General features: G+C 40.1%; 1 protein-coding gene and 1 non-coding gene across 3 annotated transcripts in view; one reads left to right on the forward strand and one right to left on the reverse strand.

Moving 5' to 3' along the window:
• Positions 1–22694, forward strand: part of HPSE2 (heparanase 2 (inactive)) — a 607109-nt gene that overhangs the window by 504046 nt on the left and 80369 nt on the right. The window lies entirely within an intron of this gene.
• LOC111769742 (small nucleolar RNA SNORA25) lies at positions 2980–3097 on the reverse strand. Its single transcript, XR_002802548.1, has one exon. It is a non-coding gene; the product is annotated as a small nucleolar RNA SNORA25 (small nucleolar RNA).

Below are 22694 nucleotides of genomic sequence, written 5' to 3' on the forward strand. Positions count from 1 at the left end.
TCTCAGATGGACTCATCTTTATTTCTTCTAGGACTGAATCAGAGCTTCTGACGCAATTCTGGTCTTGTAAGTCATCCTCATGGTCTTCTCATTCTGCCTTCTCCATCTGATTTTTTGCATTTGAGGTTCCCACTAATGTATGAACTAATGGGTGTAGATCTGGGAACCCTGGATTATACACAACTAAAACTATTCTAAATTCCTCTGCAAATTTCACTATCTCTTGTCTCAGTATGGAAAGTCTTTTTTCTTTTTTTAAAAAAATTATTTTATTAAGGTCATATTGGCTTATAACACTGTGTAAATTTCAGGCGTACATTATTATATATCAGTTTCTGTATAGACAGCCTGTTCACCACCTTTTATCCACCTAGCTTTTATCCGTCACCATACATAGGTGCCCCTTTGCCCCTTTTGCACCCCCTTCCCCTCTGGTAATCAGTAATCCGTTCTCATTATCCATGTGTTTGTTTATCTTGCATATGAGTGAAATCATACAGCGTTTGTCTTTCCCTGTCTGGCTTATCTTGCTTAACATAATACCCTCAACGTCCATCCATGTTGTCGTAAATGGTACGATTTTGTCTTTTTTATGGCTGAGTAGTATCCCATTGAATCTATATACCACATCTTCTTTATCAATTCGTCCATTGATGGGCACATGGGTTGCTTCTACATCTTGGCTATTGTGAATAATGGTACAATGAACACAGGGATGCATAAATCTCTTTGAATTGTTGATTTCAAGTTCTCTGGATAAATAGCCGGTAGTGGGATAGCTAGGTCAGACAGTATCTCTATTGTTAATTTTTTGAGAAATCTTCATATTATTTTCCATAGTGGCTGCACTAATTTTCATTCCCACCAGCAGTATATGAGGGTTCCCTTTTCTCCACATCCTCTCCAACATTTGTTTATTGTCTTGTTAATTATAGCCATTCTGACAGGTGTAAGGTGATGTCTCATTGTAGTTTTGATTTGCATTTCCCTAATAATTAGGGACGTTGAACTTCTTTTCATGTGTCTGTTTGGCCATCTGTATATCTTCTTTGGAAAAATTTCTGTTCATATCATCTGCCCATTTTTTGATCAGGTTGTTTGTTTTGTTGTTGTTGTTGAGTTGTATGAGTTCTTTATGTTATTTTGGAAATTAACCCTTTGTCAGATATATTATTTGCAAATATTTTCTCCCAGTTGGTGGGGTGTCTTTTCTTTTTGTTCATGGTTTCCTTTGCCTTACACAAGCTTTTTAGTCTGATGTAGTCCCAATTGTTTATTTTTTCTTTTGTTTCCCCTGCCTGTGTAGACATGATATTCAAAAAGATACTGCTAAGACCGATGTCAAAGAATGTACTGCCTATATTTTCTTCTTGGAGTTTTATGGTTTCAGGTCTGACATTCAAGTCTTTAATCCATTTTGAGTTAATTTTTGTGTATGGTATAAGATAATGGTCTACTTTCATTCTTTTGCATGTCCAGCTTCCCTAACACCATTTATTGAAGAGACTCTCCTTCCCCCATTGTATGTTCTTGGCCCCTTGGCCGCTTTCCATAGATGTGTGGTTTTATTTCTGGGCTTTAAATTCTGTTCTATTGGTCTGTGTGTCTGTTTTTCTGCCAGTACCATGTTGTTTTGATTACTATAGCTTTGTGGTATATTTTGAAGTCGGGGATTGTGGTGCCTCCAGCCTTGTTATTTTTTCTCAAGATTGCTTTGGCTATTCGGGGTATTTTGTTGTTCCATATAAATTTTAGGATTCTTTGTTCTATTTCAATGAAGAATGTCATTGGAATTTCTATTGGGATTGCATTGGATCTGTAGATTACTTCAGGTAATATGGACATTTTAACTATGTTTATTCTTCCAATCCATGAACATGGAATATCTTTCCATTTCCTTTTGTCTTCTTCAATTTCTTTCAATAATGTCTTATAGTTTTCAGTGTGTGGGTCTTTCATTTCCTTGGTTAAATTTATTTGTAGGTATTTCGTTCTTTTTGTTGTGATTGTAAATAGGATTGTAGTTTTGATTTCTCTTTCTGCTAGTTTGTTAGTAATATATAGAAATGCAACTGATTTTGTATGTTGATTTTGTATTCTGTACCTTTCTGTAGCTGTCGATTACGTCTAATAGTTTTCTGGTAGATTCTTTAGGGTTTTCCACATATAGAATCATGTCATCCACAAACAGTGAGAGTTTTACTTCTTCCTTTCCAATTTAGATCACTTTTATATCTTTTTCTTCCCTAATTGCTCTGGCTAAAACTTCCAGCACTATGTTGAATAAGAGTGGCAAGAGTGGGCACCCTTGTCTTGTTCCTGCTTTCAGAGGAATGGCTGTCAGTTTTTCACCAATGAGTATGAGGTTGGCTGTGGGTTTGTCATATATGGCCTTTATTATGTTGAGATACTTTCCTTCTATACCAATTTTATTGAGAGTTTTTATCATAAATGGCTGTTGGATCTTGTCAAATGCTTTCTCTTGATCTATTGAGATGATCAAGTGGTTTTTATTCCTCGTTTTGTTAATGTGATGTATCACATTGATTGATCTGCGGATGTCAAACCATCCCTGCATCCCTGGAATAAATCCCACTTGATCATGGTGTATGAGCCTGTTAATGTATTGTTGTATTTAATGTGCTAATATTTTGTTGAGGATTTTTGCACCTATGGTCATCAGCTATATTGGCCTGTAATTTCTCTTTTTTGTATTGTCCTTGTCTGGTTTGGGTATCAGGGTAGTGTTGCCCTCATAAAATGAGTTAGGAAGTGTCCTGTCCTCTTCAATTTTTCAGAATAATTTGAGAAGAATAGAAATTAGGTTTGCTTTGAATGTTTGGTAAAATTCACCAGAGAAGCCATCTGGTCTTGGACTTTTGTTTTGGGGGAGGTTTTTTGGTTTTGTTTTTTAAACTTGAGCAACATTTTATTTACTTCCCCACATCACTCACTCACTCATGGGTATAAGTGGCTAAATTTTATATCTTCTCAGGAAAACAGCACTTTTGAGTGACTATTACAACCAATAGAGAACTTCAGTCTTTGATCACAGCATTAAGAACTCCTGGTTCACAAGCCCTCTTCGAAATGACCTATGGGGAGGTTTTTGATTACTGTTTCAATCTCTCTGCTTGTGATTGGTCTATTCAGATTCTCTCTTTCTTCTTGATTCAGTTTTGGGATGTTGTATAATTCTAATAATTTATCCATTTTTTCTAGGTTATCAAGTTTGTTGGTGTATAGCTTTTCATAGTATTCTCTTATAACCTTTTGTATTTCTGTGGTGTCTGTTGTAATTCTGTGGTGTCCTCTTTCATTTCTGATTTTATTTATTTCAGTCTTCCATCTTTTTTCTCGGTGAGTCTGGCCAAGGATTTGTCAATTTTCTTTATCTTCTCAAAGAACCAGCTCTTTGTCTCATTAATCCTTTCTACTGTTTTCTTAGTCTATTTCATTTATTTCTGCTCTGATTTTTATTATTTCCTTCATTCTACCAACTTTGGGATTTATTTGTTCTTCTTTTTCTAGTTTGTTTAGGTTTAGTGTAAGCTTGTTTATTTATGATTTTTCTTGTTTTTTGAAGAAAGTCTTTTTTCAATGGCTCTCAGCTCAGATTGATAAAAGCCAGAGGGTTTCCCTGTTCTGAATGGTGTTTAACTTTAAGGTATAATTGAGCTTAGAGGGTTTCTGGCCAGCCAGGAGAGAAGTGGAGTGGGTGAAGAAGAGAGAAGCAGAGGCAAATGGAAGGGCATAGGATGGGGCAAGAGGAAGATGAAGGCAAGCGCCATTTGTTTCAAGGTTCGAGTTGTGGAAGATCTAAAAGAAAAATAGTTTTAAGTGTTTCACATTTTTCCTTTGCCTTGACCAAGGAGTCTCTGAAGGAAACAATTTGGAGTTGAATTTCTTTTGGATACTTCTTCATATCAATCAAAAATGCAAACCATTTGAGGGGCTGGCCCAGTGGCATAATGATTAAGTTCACGCACTCTGCTTTGGTGGCCCAGGGTTCACAGGTATGAATTCCGGGTGCAGACCTAGCACCACTCATCAAGCCATGCTGTGGTGGCATTCCATATACAAAATAGAGAAAGATGGGCACAGATGTTAGCTCAGGGCTAATCATCCTTAGCAAAAAAAAGAGGAAGATTGGCAACAGATGTTAGCTCAGGGCCAGTCTTCCTTGCAAAAAAAGAAAGCAGACCATTTGGTATTTACTCCCTTTTCATTCTAAGGTGTTTCTCAAATGAATGTGTTTGGTTCTATCAAAAATTCTGTAATTCTAAATTGTCTTTGGTGAAATTATGTCATTTAGGAAGTAAGTTCATGACTTTGGATTTTGTTTGAATACATGTAAGAAGCAGGAGTATGGCCTGGAAGGTTGAATCATTAGCTTTAGACTGAGACAAACCCATGGGAGGTTGTGGAAACAGTTGGTTAAGTGTCACATTGTGAAACTCTCGCTGTTTGCAGACGACATGATCTTATATATAGAAAACCCCAAAGAATCCATTGGAAAACTCTTAGAAGTAATCAACAACTACAGCAAAGTTGCAGGGTACAAAATCAATTTGCATAAATCAGTAGCATTTCTATACTCCAATAACGAACTAACAGAAAAAGAACTCAAGAATACAATACCATTCACATTCGCAACAAAAAGAATAAAATACCTTGGGGTAAATTTAACTAAGGAAGTGAAGGACCTATATAATGAAAATTATAAGGCCTTTCTGAGAGAATTGGATGACGACATAAGGAGATGGAAAGACATTCCATGTACATGGATTGGAAGAATAAACATAGTTAAAATGTCCATTCTACCTAAAGCAATCTACAGATTCAGCGCCATCCCAATCAGAATCCCAATGACATTCTTTACAGAATTAGAACAAAGAATCCTAAAATTCATATGGGGCAACAAAAGACCCCGAATTTCTAAAGCAATCCTGAGAAAAAAGAACAAAACGGGAGGCATAACAATCCCTGACTTCAAAACATACTACAAAGCTACAGTAATCAAAACAGCATGGTACTGGTACAAAAACAGGTGCACAGATCAATGGAACAGAATTGAAAGCCCAGAAATAAAACCACACATCTATGGACAGCTTATCTTTGACAAAGGAGCTGAGGGCATACAATGGAGAAAAGAAAGTCTTTTCAACAAATGGTGCTGGGGAAACTGGAAAGCCACATGTAAAAGAATGAAAATTGACCATTCTTTTTCACCATTCACCAAAATAAACTCAAAATGGATTAAAGACCTAAAGGTGAGACCTGAAACCATAAGGCTTCTGGAAGAAAACGTAGGCAGTACACTCTTTGACATAAGCATTAAAAGGATCTTTTCGGACACCATGTCTTCTCAGAGAAGGGAAACAATAGAAAGAATAAACAAATGGGACTTCATCAGATTAAAGAGCTTCTTCAAGGCAAATGAAAACAGGATTGAAACAAAAAAACAACCCACTAACTGGGAAAAAATATTTGCAAGTCATATATCTGACAAAGGCTTAATATCCTTAATATGTAAAGAACTCTCGCAACTCAACCACAAAACATCAAACAACCCAATCAAAAAATGGACTGGAGACATGAACAGACATTTCTCCAAAGAAGATATACTGATGGCCAATAGGCACATGAAAAGATGCTCATCATCGCTGATCATCAGGGAAATGCAAATCAAAACTACACTAAGATATCACCTTACACCCGTTAGAATGACAAAAATATCTAAAACTAATAGCAACAAATGTTGGAGAGGTTGCGGAGAAAAAGGAACCCTCATACACTGCTGGTGGGAATGCAAACTGGTGCAGCCACTATGGAAAACAGTATGGAGATTCCTCAAAAAACTAAAAATAGAACTACCATACGATCCAGCCATCCCACTACTGGGTATTTATCCAAAGAGCCTGAAGTCAGCAATCCCAAAAGTCCTGTGCACCCCAATGTTCATTGCAGCACTGTTTACAATAGCCAAGATGTGGAAGCAACCTAAGTGCCCATCAACAGACGAATGGATAAAGAAGATGTGGTACATATATACAATGGAATACTACTCAGCTGCAAAACAGAACAAAATCATTCCATTTGCAATAACATGGATGGACCTTGAGAGAATTATGTTAAGTGAAATAAGCCAGCGAGAGAAAGATAATCTGTGTATGACTCCACTCATATGAGGAATTTAAAACTATGGACCAAGAACTGTTTAGTGGATACCAGGGGAAAGGTGGGCTGGGGGGTGGGCACAAAGGGTGAAGTGGTGCACCTACCACTTCTGGCAAACATTAATGTACAATTGAAATTTCACAAGATTGTAACCTATCAATAACTCAATAAAAAAAATAAAAAAATTAAAAAAATAAAAAATAAAAAAAAAGTGTCACATTGTGACTTGGGTCCCCATCCAAATAGCTGAGCCATCTCCATTGGTAAACTTGATGAATTCCCAGTTTCCATGGGACAGAAAGGTTGGAGAAGACATCTCTCCCAGAATCAAAGTCCCACAGATGGAACAGCAAGAGGAAGGAAAGTCCTTATAAGCTTTTGAAAACTGACCCAATGTATAGTTTGTCCAAAGGATGCTGGTCAAGAAGAAATTGATGGGGTTCAAGATGCACTACCCAAAAATATGGCACCTTGGCAAACTGAATATTTTAAGCTGAAGGAGTTTGAGAAAACAGCAGAAGCATGACAGTCACTCTGACCTTCCCACCACTCCTGCCCTTCTTTCCTGAAGCAGGAAGTCGAGAAGAATCTGAAGAAACAGCCTTTGCTAAATTTCCCCGTTTTCCTAAACTTATCTCGTGCTCTTTGCCCTATCGTATTTATCCACAACTGTCCACTCTTCATCAGTCCTAGCATAAAAATACTCAGGCTTAACCATTTCTTTGGGTCTTCATTTCTTTATGAAGGCTACTGTGTCACATAAAATCTTATATTAATAAATTTGTTTGCTTTTCTCCTGTTAATCTGTCTTTGTTGGTTTAACTTTCAGACCCAGCCAGGACCTTAAGAGGATCAAGGAAAACTTTTTCCTCCCCAACAAAACGTTCTGAATTTCTTAGTCCTTGGGGCTAGCTTGATGAAAAGACTCTGGGTCTTTTTCCTCTCTGCTTTGAACTTTCATCTTAAAGATGCACAACAAGAAATGGGAAAGACAGAAACAACTACTAGTGCTTTTACTAATAAGGCAGATTTCTACCAAGGATAATAGTTTTTCCAATCTGATCAGATAACCAAAGGATTCCTAGAACGGATTTCTTAATCCTGGGACACAAAGTATGTTCAGCATTTGGGGAGCTCAAAGAAAAGAAATAAAAAAGAAATGAGTCAGGCCCAATGCAGGACTTAGAAACTTCAGTGTCAATGTCAGAGAGATCCCAGCAGGAGACAGAGGAGTGTGAGGAGCACTGTTTCTGAACTGACAGTCTTGGGTCCTGGTGGTGAAGCAGTCTCAATGGCATCTCAGTGAGACTGCCAAAATTGTTGAATGCTGGCTGCAAAATACCACCGTACTAACCTGTTGATAAGGCAAAACTGAGTTTATTGCTCAATGTAGTAAGGGAGAAAATACCTTTTAAAAGTCCTAGAAGCGTCTCAGAAGGGCAAGGTCAAGGTTGGGATATTTATAAAGCTTTTTTTGAGGTCTGGCTTAAAGGAGGTTTTTCACTGTATGGGCTTAATTAGGATTAGCTGAGTATCATGGCATAAGGTTTAGGATTGGTGGACATAGCAAAGCAAGGATTTTTGGGTGAGGGGTTCAAAGACTCTGGGAGAGTAAACAGTCATTTGGTACTATCTATTGAAAGCTTCAGCAGTCGGATGTTCATTTAAATGGGTTTTCACAAAGTTCCTAAAATAAACAATAAATTTTATTTTCAAATTGCACCTTTCTGACAAGAGCGTCCTGTAATACTAAAGTCAAGTTGAGGAAGACAGTGAAATAATATAGAGGAGTAGCTGGTTTCCTTTCCAGTGGAGTATGAATAGGTAACTGTGTGTAGTTGCTAACAAAAGAATTACAGGTTTAAATATGTTGTTTGAAATTACAGAGGTGAACAGTAGAGGAAGTGAGAATATAATTTAATCCTATTGGGAGAAGGAAGGAAGGAATAGATGGTGAGGGCTTTTAAAGAGCTAAATCCTCATCTTTCATATCAGAAAGTCAGGGATAATTTCTAAAACTGATGATTAAAAAATAGTAGTCTAGGGGCTGGCCTGGTGGAATAGTGGTTAAGTTCCCACGCTCCACTTCAGCAGCCAGGGCTTCACAGGTTCAGATCCCAGACACAGACCTAGCACCACTTGTCAAGCCAAGCTGTGGCAGTGTCCCACATAAAATAGAAGACTGGCACAGATGTTAGCTCAGGGCCAATCTTCCTCACACACACACACACACAAAATGGTAGTCTAGGGGCCAGCCTGGATATCCTAGTGGTTAAGTTCAGCACGCTCCACTTCGGTGGCCCTGGTTCAGTTCCGGGGCGTGGACCTATACCACTCTATTAGCAGCCATGCTGTGCTGGCAGCCCACATACTAAAAAATAGAGGAAGATTGGCACAGATGTTAGCTCAGGTTGAATCTTCCTCAGCAAAAAAGAAAAAAGAAAATAGTAGTCTATTTCTTGAGAGAGGCAGCACTCTTCATATAAGTCTTCTGGTATTTTTTTTTAACCATGTGAATATATATTACTTTGGTAATTAAAAAAAAAAAAAGAATAAAGAAGGAAAGGCTGATTAGCAGTTGAAAGTTCCAGAGAAAGGCCATAGAGAGTAAGGGCTGTGATTAGAGAAGAGGTCATTGATAATCTTCTCCAAGTTTCCTCAGAGCCCTGAGGGGGAAGGTTAGAGAGAGCATGGGAGAGGGAGAGAAAGTGGGAGCAAAGGGCGTGCTTGAGAAGTTTAGGCAGCAAGGAAACCAAGAAATACGATAGTCCTGAGGAGGGCACTCTGTGAGAGGGAAGGGGTCTGATGGTGACAGAGGCAGAGGTGCTGGGACCCTGCTGGGCGTCTTTTTTTCTCTCCCCTGCTCTCCCTCCCACTCTGCTTCTCCTTTTTCTCTTTCACTGGCTGTAACATGGGCCTGGAGTAGTTTTTATTACAATTTTTGGTGTATTTATTGACTATAGTTTTATGTTTCCTGTTCATAATTGAAAAAGCAGATGAGTTAAACATTTTCTGTTTCTCACAAAAAATATATATTAAACCAAATTGAGTTGCTTTTTATTTCTCCGTGGTCTTCAGTTGACTTGGTTCTGTGGATGAGTGGTCTTCAAAGATTCGCCCCTCCCCCGCCAGCCTACATTATTCCCTTTGGTAAACGTAATCCACCTTCTCATATGCCAGAATTTTTATTGTTTCCCTGGTGATTTGTACTCTTCTATGACAACTTTGATTATTTTAAACTACTCTAGGTTTTGTCTGTGATGTCATAAATTGGTTCACTTTGTAGCTTAGTATATAATATTTAAGTTATTTCTGAACTCGTTTTAGACCTTTATTACTTCCAGTAAAAAGTGAAGCAGGGGTTTCATTCCAGTTTTAAACTCAGGAGTCAATTTTAATTTTTAGTTAGACAGCGACAATAAACACCTAGATTATAAGTGTCAGCTATGAAAATACTAACCAGAGGTTCACACAGGACCAGCAAAATTCTAGTGGATATTTATTTACTAAAATAACCTCTTGTCATTATCAGACGAATTTAGCTCAAATATACAATTAAAAATGACAAGAATAGATGAGCCTGTCTTCAGTTTGGAAGCTATAGGGAGTTAAATATTTTAGTGGCTGAAGGAGGCCTAGGGCAGGAAAGTCAAGGGTCGGCATCAGGGCAGGGCAGTGACATTACACTAGAACCACAAGACGTGACATACAGTTCTAGCCTCTCACCAGGTGTTTGACCTTAAGGAAATTACTTAATCTCTCTGAGCTTCTATTTTTTAATCCATAAAATGGGAATAATGATAACATCTGCATCATAAGGCTGTTATGAGGACTAATTGAAATAATGAATATGAAATGCTTAGCATACTGCTTGGCACATAGTAAGCACTTAATAAATATTAGCTATTTTGTCGTCAATGTTTCTATGGCTATTGCTGCTACAAATTCACCAGTGGGCTTCAAGCAAGTGACTTCACCTATTTGGGCATCTGTTAGAATAGACGAGTTCTATCTTATCTCTATTTTTTGTGACACTCCAATTCGACTCTCTTCTACCTAAGATCCACCATGGACCACCACAACAGCATAGTGACCTGAAGTCTATCCCCAGATAGGTAGACAGCAGACATTGCTTCTAAGGTTATTGTATAAGTAAATTAGTTATGCTCAGGTCTTAAGCAACATCAAAGTCTGTTGAAAATGAACCTAAATTCTACTCATGATCTATAATTAGCTGCTTAAACCCGGGATCCTAGCTAATGTCTTTTCCTTTTCAAGGCTGCTCAGTCTGTTTTCTTAGGGATTCTTCCCTACAATCACTGGCTACCAAATTAGCCTGCCCAGCTTCTCTCTTCCCTGCTATCCCAGAAAATAGTAAAAAAAAAAAAAAAAAAAAAAGTTCCCTTTTTCTCTTTTTAAGAGCTACTCCACTAATCTCTGTGGAGACACTAATCTCTGTAGAGACTACTGAGGTTGAGGTAGTTCCCAAGGTTCTAGAAATTGGATCCTGGTCTCTGTGTAACCATCCTGGATAATGTAGTACCTGCCTCCCTTATATTTCCTGGATTTGACAGTCTCTCTCAGTGCTCAGAGTCCCCAGTCTCCCACTTCCCTTTACATTAGCAGGAACCTGAGGACAATTTTGCACTGACCTGTGGTCGAAGTAGACCGTGTTCCTGGGCTTTGCTATGGGCCTGGATCTTATCCAAGAAGTTTATCTGCACATTGGGTCAGTTGGTTGGGTCTGTGATGTCTGAATGGTTACAGGTTCTTCAGGAGGTGTCAGGGCATCCTAGGACTTCCTGTCCAGCTTCCTTCTGGGGCTTTCCAAGGAAAGCTCCTGCTTCTCTCGCGCGCATTTCTAATGTTCCCTTTTTCAGTCTTTGTTCTCTTTGCTTTTTGGTTTTCCAGGATTCTATTGATATATCTTCTAGCTCAGATATTTCTTTCCCTCAGCCCTGTCCAGTCTGCAAATAAGCTTATCAAAGGCATTCTTCATTTCTGTTACAGTGTTTTTTTATCTCTAGCATTTCTTTTTGGTTATGTCTTAGGATTTCCATCTCTCTGCTTACATTGTCTATCTGTTCTTGCATGCTGTCTCCTTTATCCATTTGAGCCCTTAGCATGTTAATCATAGATGTTTTAAATTCCTGGTCTGATCATTCCAACCTGCCATGTCTGGTTCTGATGTTTGCTCTGTCTCTTCAAATTGTGTTTTTTTTACTTTTGTGTGACTTGTAATTTTTCTTACCAGCTGAACATGATGTACTGGATAAAGGAACTGCTGTGAATAGGCCTTTAGTAATGTGGTGGTGAGGCGTGGGGGGAGGGGAAGCATCCTATAGGCCTATGATTAGGTCTCAGTCTTTCAGTGAGCCTGTGAACTTCACAAATGTTTCTCTATTTTTCTTCTCCTCCCCTTAGGTGGGACAGCATGGCTAGAGTAGACTGAGTTGGGTATTTCCCTTCCCCTGGTCAGTTAGGCTCTGATAAAACCCCAACAGGTTAAGCTCTGGCTAACTAGTTTCTCTGAGGGCAGGCCTTGGTAAGAACAGGGCTCTGGTTTATTTCAAAATGGTTCATTTTCCCCTCCCCCTGTCAGAAGCAGGAGGAGATTTTTCTCTGATATTACTATAGGAGCCTGATTGAGCAGTACAATATTGTGTATAGTACACTATTGTGTCGGCCCCTCTATGACTGGGTCCCCCTGGACCTTTTAACTCCTACAGCCAGTTACAGTTCAGGTTTCCCTGCACCGGCACTGGTTCCCACGGCAGTTTCTGCTCCAAGTCTCGGCTCTTGTTAGCGGTGATCACCTACCTGTATTCACCTGTATGACTCTCCAATCTTGGGGGCAGTGGTTTGCACTGTGTCCTCCCTTTTCTTATAAATCCAAGAGAAGTTATTGATTTTTCAGTTGTTTCAGCTTTTTACTTATTGTTAGGACAGAGTAGTTACTTCCAAGCTCCTTACATGTGGAATGGGAAACCAGAAGTCTAATGTTTTCTTTTTAATTAATTTTTAATTTTAAAGTAATGCATGAATAAATTATCCTTGAAAAAAATTAATATATTCCAAATAAGGAAACTCTTCTTTGCATTCCATCCCTAATCTTATTCCTCTCTCCCCTTTCCCTGGCGGTCTCCACTTTCATCGTGATGTATATTCTCCTAGATTTCATATTTATGTGCATATATTGGAGACCTTTATTAGTATATGTAGATCTACCTATTTTTCTTAAAGTGCTGCAATAATCCACAGTATAGCTGCACTCTGCTTTATTTAGCAAATCCCCTTTGACAAACATTGAAGATACCTCTGTCTTTAAGAAATATAGTAGTGCTAAATGAAAGAAGTCAGTCACAAAGGACCACCTATAGGATGATTCCATTTATATGAAATATCTAGAATAGGCAAAATTTATGGAGATAGAAGGTAGATTAGTGGTTTCCTGGGCTGGGAACAGGGGCGGGGGAGAAGCAGTATAGGGGAATGATAGTTGAGGGGTGCAGGGTTTCCTTTTAGGGTAAAGAAAATATTCTAAAAATGGTTGTAGTGATGGATGCACAACTCTGTGAATATACTAAAAGCCACTGAAGTGTATACATTAATTGATGTATTATATGTGAACTATATTTCAAGAAAGCTGTATAAATGAAAATGAAATGTAGTAGTAATCTTATTAGGTATGCTTCATCAGGACTAATTAAATTAGAGATGTCCAGGGACTGCCTAATAGCACCGGTGGTTTTTAACCTCAGCCCCTCATCTACACAGGTGGTGTGTTCTCTGACAAGCCTAGTCTCCTTAGCAGTTAATGTTTTTTAGGTTTGGGCCATGACCTTTGTAAAGTAAGGGGAGAGGAAGATAGCGGCTGAGCAGTGTAGAGTTCCTGGTGGTTTCCATCCTCTAACCTAAGAGCAGGAGTCAAGCGGGAAACTTGCTCTCACCTTGTTTCACTGTGATTCTAGAATGGAAGGCAGCAAACCCAATGGCCTCCTCTTCATCCTTGTGGGCCTGAGCAAGAAACAACACGTCTCAGAGTGGGTTTTCCAAAGAGGCCTTCTTCAATCGCCTCATGGTAAAAATGGGCCCTTTTCTTAGGAGTAGAAAGATGTTCTATATGCTGACCTTAATAGTCAGGCTCACCAACGAGGCCGGAACAACATCTTTATCCTCTCTACTAAAGGCATCTCTGAAGGCTTTTCTACAAAGAGGTGAGTTACAGATTTTATATTGCTGACTCTAGGACCCTAATAGTAAATGCTGCTATTATATTAAAAATAAATATGACAAATAATTAATCACCATTTGTTGAATGCCTGGTATATACCACTTGCAATAATAAATCCTCACAAGGTCTCCTTTTACAATTGAGGAAAATAAGGTTAAGTAACTCACCCAAGGTTATGGAGATCTGTTGCCCCAAAGCCAATGCCCTTTCTACTCCATCATGCTGTCTTCTGTGTATTTTAGCCTTGAATATCATGCTAAGAATCTGAGGGCTTTTTGAGGTCAGAGGCCTAACTCAATTAATCTCTGTCTCATTCACCACCTCTAGCAGGGCGCTCAGCACACAGTTGGTTCCTAGGGCATGTCATTAGGAATGCATTCTTAGAGCTCTCTGCTTTGCTTCATCTGTGCAGACCTTGCCTGAGCATGGCCAAGTACCACCTGAGGCATCTGAGCTCCCTGTGGGGGGTTCACATAAGAGGCCATGTGGAGCCTCCAACTAACTCCAAAAAGGGATTTTCTTTTTAAAAAGAGGATGTTAGGAAGAGTCTAAAGGGAAATGTTAGGATATTAAAATCTGTGGAATCAGCATGAAGGCTACTTATGGATTGCATTAGTCATGGAAGGTGAGTTCACTCTCGAGAAAGCAGAAAAGTTGAGAGATGTAGGGGGATGCAAATGACAGGTACAAGTGTCAGCAAAGCACTTTCAGAAGGACGAAACTCAACCCCACTCATCATTAATGCACATGAGCATGTGTGGATCGGTTTAGGACGGAGAGAAAATTAGAGCAGTGGCCAAAGCAGAAAGATGCACATTGAGATATGGTTACATGTTCATAGACACAAATAAAACTGACCTCTGGAACATGCAGATGCTATCTCCAGATGAAAAATAAATTGTCAACTATAGCATCTCACCTCAACGGAAGGGGCAGACTATATTCAGAAAGCAGGGGTTTTTTGGAATTAGAAGCCTGGATGAGAATGGAAAAGAAATAAAGGAAACCTCTTTCTCTAGATTAGAACTCCAGGACTTGAAGCCCAGAGTAGAAGGATAGAAGTCCTTATGAGATGGACAGCTCTGAAAATATGGCTGGACTAACTGCCAATGCCTGAAATGAATCAGGCTGTGCCTAAAGACCCTCCCTTCCCTAGCAATTATTTTGTGTGAGGTTTTTATGGAACTTTGTTTTGGAGGAGTCTTTGAATGCCCTAGATTCTGCTCGCAATTTCTTCATCTCATGAAATAAGTCAGCAGTCCATGAATATTATAACTTCAAAATTAGAGTCCAGTCGCTGGAGTTAGGAAATCTTGAAGTCAATCCTAGATCTACTACGGACTGTTAAGAGATGTGAGTCAGTTACTTCATTTTTCTCTTCCTCAGTTTGTCCTTTTGTAACAGAGATAATGTGGTTTTATTGGTTAGTTACCTCAGGATAAATGCTTTTAAAAAATGTAAAATTACTTTATTCCTTTGAAGTACATTCAGCAATCATTCATTAAATATTAGCCTCCTTTGTACAAGGTACGGGGGTAGAGTCTAGAGAGGGCTAGGGTCTGTGCAACACGATCCCCATGCTTACTCCACAGGATTATTGTACCAGACAGCAAATGGACCCAGCACTGACATGCGTTAGGTCTTTTCTACTTTCTTTTCTAGAAATATCTCTCCTAGAATCCAACTCTGGAATTTCCTGACTTTTCCAAGTTTAGATAATAAATCTTCCATTGCACTAGTATAACTTAATGCCTTTATTTGCTTGAATTATATTTTAAAAAGAAAGTTATACAGTCCCACTGCCCTCAGTGAGGCCACAACAAGCATATTTCATTAGATTTATACACTTGAGATTTTATACTGCACAGTACTAAGAACTTTAAACATACAATAATTAACACTATACAGCTGAAAACAGAGTCTGGGAAGGAATAGTATTTTTAAAATTGAACAGGATAGATTATTTCAAGCCTCAAACTTAAGAGTCAGAAGATACAGGTGCAGTTTGAAAGAAGGACCTCCAGTTGACCTATCCTGGTTAGTTGTCCATCCCTGGACCCCTCATCTGTGGCCACAGGGTCACATTGTACAAAGGGCTGCTTCTGTGGTAACTATCTAATGGCTCTGCTTTACATGAAAAAGCTAATGGAATCAGTGGATGGGGGCTGAGCAGACAAAACAATGGAGTCAGCTACCAGCACTAATCACTAATTGCTGGTTTTCCTATTCTAATGACCAGACGAAAAAAAGAGAAAGAAGGGGCCGGCCTGGTGGCGGAGTAGTTAAGTTCACACACTCTGCTTTGGTGGCCTGGGGTTCGCCGGTTTGTTTCCTGGGCACTGACCTACACACCACTCATCAAGCCATGCTGTGGCGGCATCCTAGATACAAAATCGAGGAAGATTGGAGCAGATGTTAGCTCAGCGGCAATCTTCCTCACCAAAAAAAAAAAAGAGAGAGAGAGAGAAAGAACTAGTCCCACAGTGCCTAGCACACAGACAATTAAGAACTAAGTAAGTAACAGTTTATTGTTAGAAACAAAATTAACTTCCTCATGACCTGGACCTCACAGCCCAGAGGGGGAGCTCTGAGGAGAGCTCTGAAGCAGCCAGGAGGTTCTTAAAAAAGAAAAGTCAAGTCAGCAAACATTCATTTGAGTATCTACAGGGTACAGTGTATTGTACTGTGGGGTGAGGGCATAAAAGCAAGAGAAGCTATTCCATGTGGATATTACCAGTAATAGCAAAATAATGGACCATAGGCTGAACAAAGAAAGAGCAGGTAAGTGTGGGACAAGGCTCCTTGGGGGAAGATTTCCTTCAAGGAGAAGGAATCTTCAGATCTGGCTTTAGGAAGAGGGGAGGGACAAGGAAGGAGCAGCTAGAGGAGAGGATTCCACCTGCAAGGAAGAACCGTTGCAGAGGCAGCAAGTGGGAATGTTGGGAAGTGGGAAGAGATGCCAGTGAGATATAAAACAGCTGGTCCAGAGAAGGTCTCTTAGCACTTATGTGGACTCAATAAGGAATTGGGATCATGTTGGGTTCCTAATTAGGAGAGGAGAGTAAATGGAACCGGTGTAGAAGGAAGTTTCTTGTGCGGCAGCTCTTTGGGAGTCAGTAGAGTAGGAGGATCCGGGAGACAGGAGGGTCTTCTGGGCATCAGCCATGGTCTGAGTGAGAGACTGGGGAGCTGTGCTGGAAGAGGTGACTGGGAGAGACTTCTGAGTGGAAGCGGCCCCGAGAGTGGTCTTGTTAATATCCTCCTTCACCTCCTCCTTTCTGTACCCTAGAGCCTGGTCCCATGCAGAACAGACTGGAGTAACTAAGCACAGGTTTGATAAGTGATTAGAGAGAGGAGACTTGCTAGTGGAGACCAGGAAAGGCTCGTAGGATAAATCTGGAAAGATAAACTGCACTTTGATGGGTCCAATAGTACTTGATGAGGAGGAGAGAGAGAGAGAATGCGAAGGAATATAGATTTGCAAGAGTAGAGTGGTATTTAATCTTGGTTCAAAATGCTATGTGGTACATTATAGCTCTTTATAGTTTAATTAAGTTTATAATTTAAATTTATAATTAAATAATAATTTATATTTCAATTAAAACTAGAGAAAGACAGAAGAATGGAAAGCTAACTAGATAGTCTGACTTGTTTTATTTATAACGGTTTTATTGAGATATAACTCACATACCATAAAGTTCAACATTTTAAAGTGTGCAGTTCAGTGGTTTTTAGCATATTCGCAGAGTTGTGCAACCATCACCACTCTCTAATTTTAGAACATTTTCATCACCCCAAAAAGAAGCCCCATACCCATTAGCACTAGTCTGACCTAGCACAATGAGAATGGAGCCTCTGATTGCCAGGAATTCTCTGTCTTTCTTAGCTGGGTAGAAACCTTGAGTGACTCTCATTAATCGTCAAGTCCCATGCGACTGCTCCTCTACGGAAAAACGTCCTGATGTGGCTAGGGCTACAGGGGTGGAGAGGAAGAGTCCTGGAGCCCAGAAAGGAGGGACATATAAGAGAACCTCAAGGGAGAGAAAGGGAGCTTTGGGCCCTGAGGGAAAGAAACCAGCCAGGGTCAGAGTTGTGGAGCTGATAACAAGGCGGCCCTACTCCCAGCAGCCTCAGTAATGGAGACTCTTACAGGACAATTCTGAAACTGCTCTATCTGCCCAAACCTTCTGGGGCTTGACTGAGCAGGAAGTTATTTTCCTTTTTCTACCCGTCCTCCCTGGAGCAGATGAGCATGCTCATCTCCCCCTTTCTGCCGTGGTGCTGCTAAATACCAGACCCTGAGCTAGGGACTTTCTCTGTGTTATCCCAGAGATAGTTTAATCCCTACAACAGCCCTATGAGGTAGATATGGCTGTCCCTCTTCTTTAGAAATTAACAAACTAAAGCTCATAGAGTTAAAGTAACTTGCTCAGGATCGTATACCTGATAAGTGCCAGGAATGATTTCAAACCCAGGACTCCAACCAAGACTCATTTAGCTTCTAGATCTTTACTGTCACTGCCTCAGTGGGGTCCACATCCTTCTGCCTCCCTCTTGACACCCCAGCACAAAGAACCAAGGCTAAGAAAAACTCTGCTACCCAAGACTGATGAAAGCACTGTGGTGACTAAGGTTATAAAAATCTTTGAACCCCTCACTAATGTTTTTGAGAGCGATGTGGTCTTCCTAGCAGTGTATTTTCTGTGTTAGCCTTTTACACATCTGGCATGCTAGATCCCAGATGTGTGATTTTCATCCCATGCGGTGGGGCCACAGTACTGGGGATCCTGCCGGTTCAGCTGTGCTCGAGAAGGCCTTTTTCTCTGACAGGGCCTGCAGGAGGTGGCTAGTGGTGGTTTTGTAGTCCCCAATTTGTTACTGTCTCCAGCCAGAGACAAGCGCTACCCCACTTGATACATACACACACACATGCACACACGTGTGCTCATACCATCTATTTGGAGAGGAACACGAAGAAGGAAACATTCACAAGGCATCACCAGTGATTTCTCTTCTCCCAGATCAACTAGTCTGACTTCTCCCTGTTGCCTCCTTTGCCTGTGGTCTGTCAGCTGGAGGTGATGACAAGGAATATTTCAGACTCTTTCCCCATCTGCTCCAAACACCAGGAAGCTGCAGGCCTGCTTCCCTCCAGGCCAGCTTAGAAATCCTGGTGTCAGGATAGAGCAGGCTTCCAAAAGCCAACCACAGAACATTTAATACCTGTGCAAACCCCACATAGAATTCATATGCCATAGGGTCATGGCTTTATGAGTGTTTCTATGACATGGTATTATTACACCCCAGATCTCTCACCTCATATGTCACTCAAGCATTCTCTGTCAGGAAACCAAAGAATAAACATCCAAAAAGAAGATTAATATTAGAGAGACTAAAAGAGTAAAGTTCACCGAAACCATATGGTTCAGCTCAGAAGGGATGTGTGTCCGCCTTCTCTCTATCCGCCTTCCACCTCATCTCGTCTAATACTCCGAACAGGAATCCCTTTACAGCTGTGTTGCTTAAGCTACCTGTGTCAGAGTCAGTGAGGAAACTTGTTAAAATGCAGATTCCTGGGAATCATCATTTTGGAGATATGACCTAGGAATCTGCATTTCACAAGCTCCCCAAGAGATGTTTGTGAATGGCAGTCCGCTTGTGACCATCCACCCTTGTTTGAGTACATTTTGTCGTGTGGAACTCACTGCTTCCTTGGGCAGCTAAGTCTAGATGATTGTAAGGAGGGGAAAGATCTGCTTTATTGGGCTGAATTTGGCCTTCTATAATTCTCATCCACTTTTCTTCCCATTTTTTCTCTTGCCCCTGGAGCCAGAGGGACTAAGTCACCTCCCTTCTGTTGGAGAGCCTCTAGGTACAGACCTTTCTGTGTCCCACCTCAGGAAGCAGAGAAATGAATCCACCCACTGGACTGGTAGAGCCAGTCAGGGTGGGGAACTGAAGCAAAAGGTTTTGACCTGCCAGGGTCTTGCAGAAGGCCTGGAGTTGAGTGTCTTGGTTGAAGGCCCAGCCTCTGGACTCCTGTTAGGGGCAGACCCTGCCTGTATACCCTTAGGCAAGATGCTCCCTGTCTCTGTGACGCATTTCTTCATCTGCAAAACATGATGACAATGATATTATAAGTTTTTTTGAATATTAAATAAAATAATACATATAAAGCACTCACAAGTGTCCCTGGTATATATTAAGTGCTCTCTAAGTATCATCGTCATCATTGAGTGGGAAGAGGGCAACAAAAAAATTCTTCAGGTTTGCCTATTGGGCTTCTGCTTCTTTTTTTTCCCATTCTAAAAATTGACAAAAAAAAAAAAAAAAAGCTTAAGGATATAAGGTTGTTACATAGACTATGAGAACCAGTTGTTCTTTTCCACTGAGTACCAAGTGAAATGATGTGGGCAGCACTCATAACAGGAAGGATGGCCATTAGTGGGGTGACTGTATGTCCCAGCAGTTTGCCCAGAATTGCCCAACTTTGTTCCTGTGGCAATTATTAATACTCTTAAAAATGTTCCAGTTTGGATGACAAGTTGTCGAGTCACCCCAGACATTAGAGTTTCAGAAGATTTTCAGTGTGGATTGGAAGCAGTAAGACAGGTTACCAAGAGAGCTTGTGAAATCTCTTCCTTGGAAATATTTAAAACATGCCCATCTGGCTGGGATGATTTAGAACAACTGCAAATAAGTGCTCATTTATAAACCCCTAAAATGCTTTGTTTGGTTTCGTTTAACTAAACTGCCTTGCCCTGCCTCCAGGAGGTACGTAGGTAGTAAAATTAATGGAAACAACATTGTTAACTACTCAATTTGCCAAACAAAAATTGCTTTGTGCTGTGGGCTAGTGGATGTGGATGAACAACCATTATGAGGTTACAGACAGTAACATTCTGCTTCAGACTGTAGAAAAGAGATACTTAGGTTTGGAAGTTAACAAATTCTTAGACAACTAAAAGTTTGAAATAAGAATGTAGACTGCTACTTGGGTAAGAATATTGTAATAATAGCTAACAGTGTGCCAGGTACTGTACAGATGTTACCACATTTCATCCTCAAAAACCCCTATGAAAGTAGTCCTACAATTATACCTGTCTACAAATGAGAAAACTAAGTCACAGAGAGGTAAGGAACTTGCTCAGTTACCGGCAGAGTTGTGACTTGTCCCAGGCAGTTTGGATCCAGAACCCATGCTATCCACCACCATGCTGCCTGCTCCCCAGAAAGAGAGAAAACTCTAGTTTAAATGAAGTGGGGACAGTAGCAGCAGTCAGGCAATTTCCTGTCTATCCAAGCTGGCTGCTGGTGAGAGCGGACTGCCTTGCAAATGAGGGAAACAAACTGGTCCTCACTGAGGAATAAGTGAAGAAAAATAGAATTTATAGAACTTTACATTTAATCCTTATGACATCCGTGGAAGGTAGTATCATCATTTCCATTTCACAGTTATTGAAAGTGAGGGCTTAGAGAGATTAAGGAGTTTGCTAGGCCTCATAGTAAGTCAGAGGCAGAAGCAGGATTCTGACTCAGGAATCCCATCCAACCCAGGAACTCCTACTCTTGGCATCTGTGGAAAGTGCCTGTGTTCACTATTAAGCCAAACATACAGGCCACAAACTTGAATATAGAAAATGACCTTGTTTGTGTGTATGTGTGTGTGAGTGCATGTGTGTACACAGAAAAAGGATGAGAAGGAACTATAGCAAAAATGTCAACAGTGGTTTTCTCTGGGTGGTAGAATAGTGGGTAATTTGTTTCTTCTGTATTTTCTAAGTTTTGCTTAATGAACACGTATCTTTTTTATAACAGCTTTATTGAGATATAAGTTAAATCCCATACGCTTCACCCATTTAAAGTGTACAATTCATGGGGCTGATCTGGTGGTGTGGTGGTTAATTTCGCACACTCCACTTCAGCAGCCCAGGGTTCACAGGTTTGGATCCTGGGCATGGACCTACACACCACTCATCAAGCCATGCTGTGGCAGCATCTCACATGCAGAACAGAGGAAGATTGACACAGACATTAGCTCATGGCCAACCTTCCTCACCAAAAAAAAAAAAAAAGTGTACAATTCAACAGTTTTTAGTATCTTCACAGAGATGTGCAACTATCACTACAATTACTTTTAGAACATTTTCATCACCCAAAAAGAAACCCCATAATCATTAATGGTCTCTTCCTGTTTGCCCCCAGCCCTTCCAGCCCTAAGTAACCATTAGTCTGCTTTCTATCTCTATAGAATTACCTATTCTGGACATTTCATATAAACTGAATCATACAATATTTGGTCTTTTGTTAAGTGCTTCTTTCACTTAATGTTTGCAAGGTTCGTCCATGTTATAATATGTATTTATACTTTATTTCTTTTTATTGCCAAATAACATTCCATTACATGGAAATACCACATTTTATTTATCCACCTTTTGGTTGATGAATGTTTGAGTTGTGTCAATTTTTTGGCTCTTATGAACATTAATGTACAAGTTTTTGTGTGCACGTATGTTTTCATTTCTCTTAGGTATATACTTAGGAGTAGAATTGCTGGGTCATATAGTAACTCTATGTGTAACCTTTTTAAGAATACATGTATCTTTTTAAAAGTAATGTTTTTAAAGCCAGGGCCCCAGGAACCACTTATATGATAGTTGGAGAAAGGAAGATTATCTTAAAATTAGATGTTCCATGTCAAGCTTCTTATAAAATCAAGTCATCCAAATAACAAAGAGAAAAATAGAATAAAAAGTAAGAAACTAATCCTCAAGAGACATTGATATGTACATTGAAAAATTTGTTCATACTACAAACGTTTTTTGATCATCTATTATATACAAGAAGGACCAGTGGATTCGAAGTCAGAAGACCTAATCATTGCCTTTCTAGGGTCTCTTGAAGGCTGCCTGTGAGGCTCCAATGGAATCAGGTGTTTCATATGCTATAAATGGCTGTTCGACTTTGAAGAAGTTGTAGTAGGAGTGATCTCAGGGAGGCAAAGTTCTTCTGAGGTAGACCAAGAAAATACACTTAGTGGAGAAGAAAAGGCCTGAGAGGCAGAGAGGGAGGTGGGACCTATATGGGGACAAGACTAGGCTTTGGTCTCAGGCTGCTCAAGGTTTATCAGGAGACCCCAAAGGGAGGGGCAGGGCCCAGGACCGTCCATGATGTGCATCTCAGGGAAGAGACAAGTTCTGTGTTACTTTGCCCCTTTCTCTACCTACTCTTTATCCCAGTAAAACCTAGTTGGGAGAAGAAGAGAGCACATGCAGTCACA

The sequence above is a fragment of the Equus caballus genome, chromosome 1 (assembly GCF_041296265.1).
Source record: "Equus caballus isolate H_3958 breed thoroughbred chromosome 1, TB-T2T, whole genome shotgun sequence".
NCBI lineage: Eukaryota > Metazoa > Chordata > Mammalia > Perissodactyla > Equidae > Equus > Equus caballus.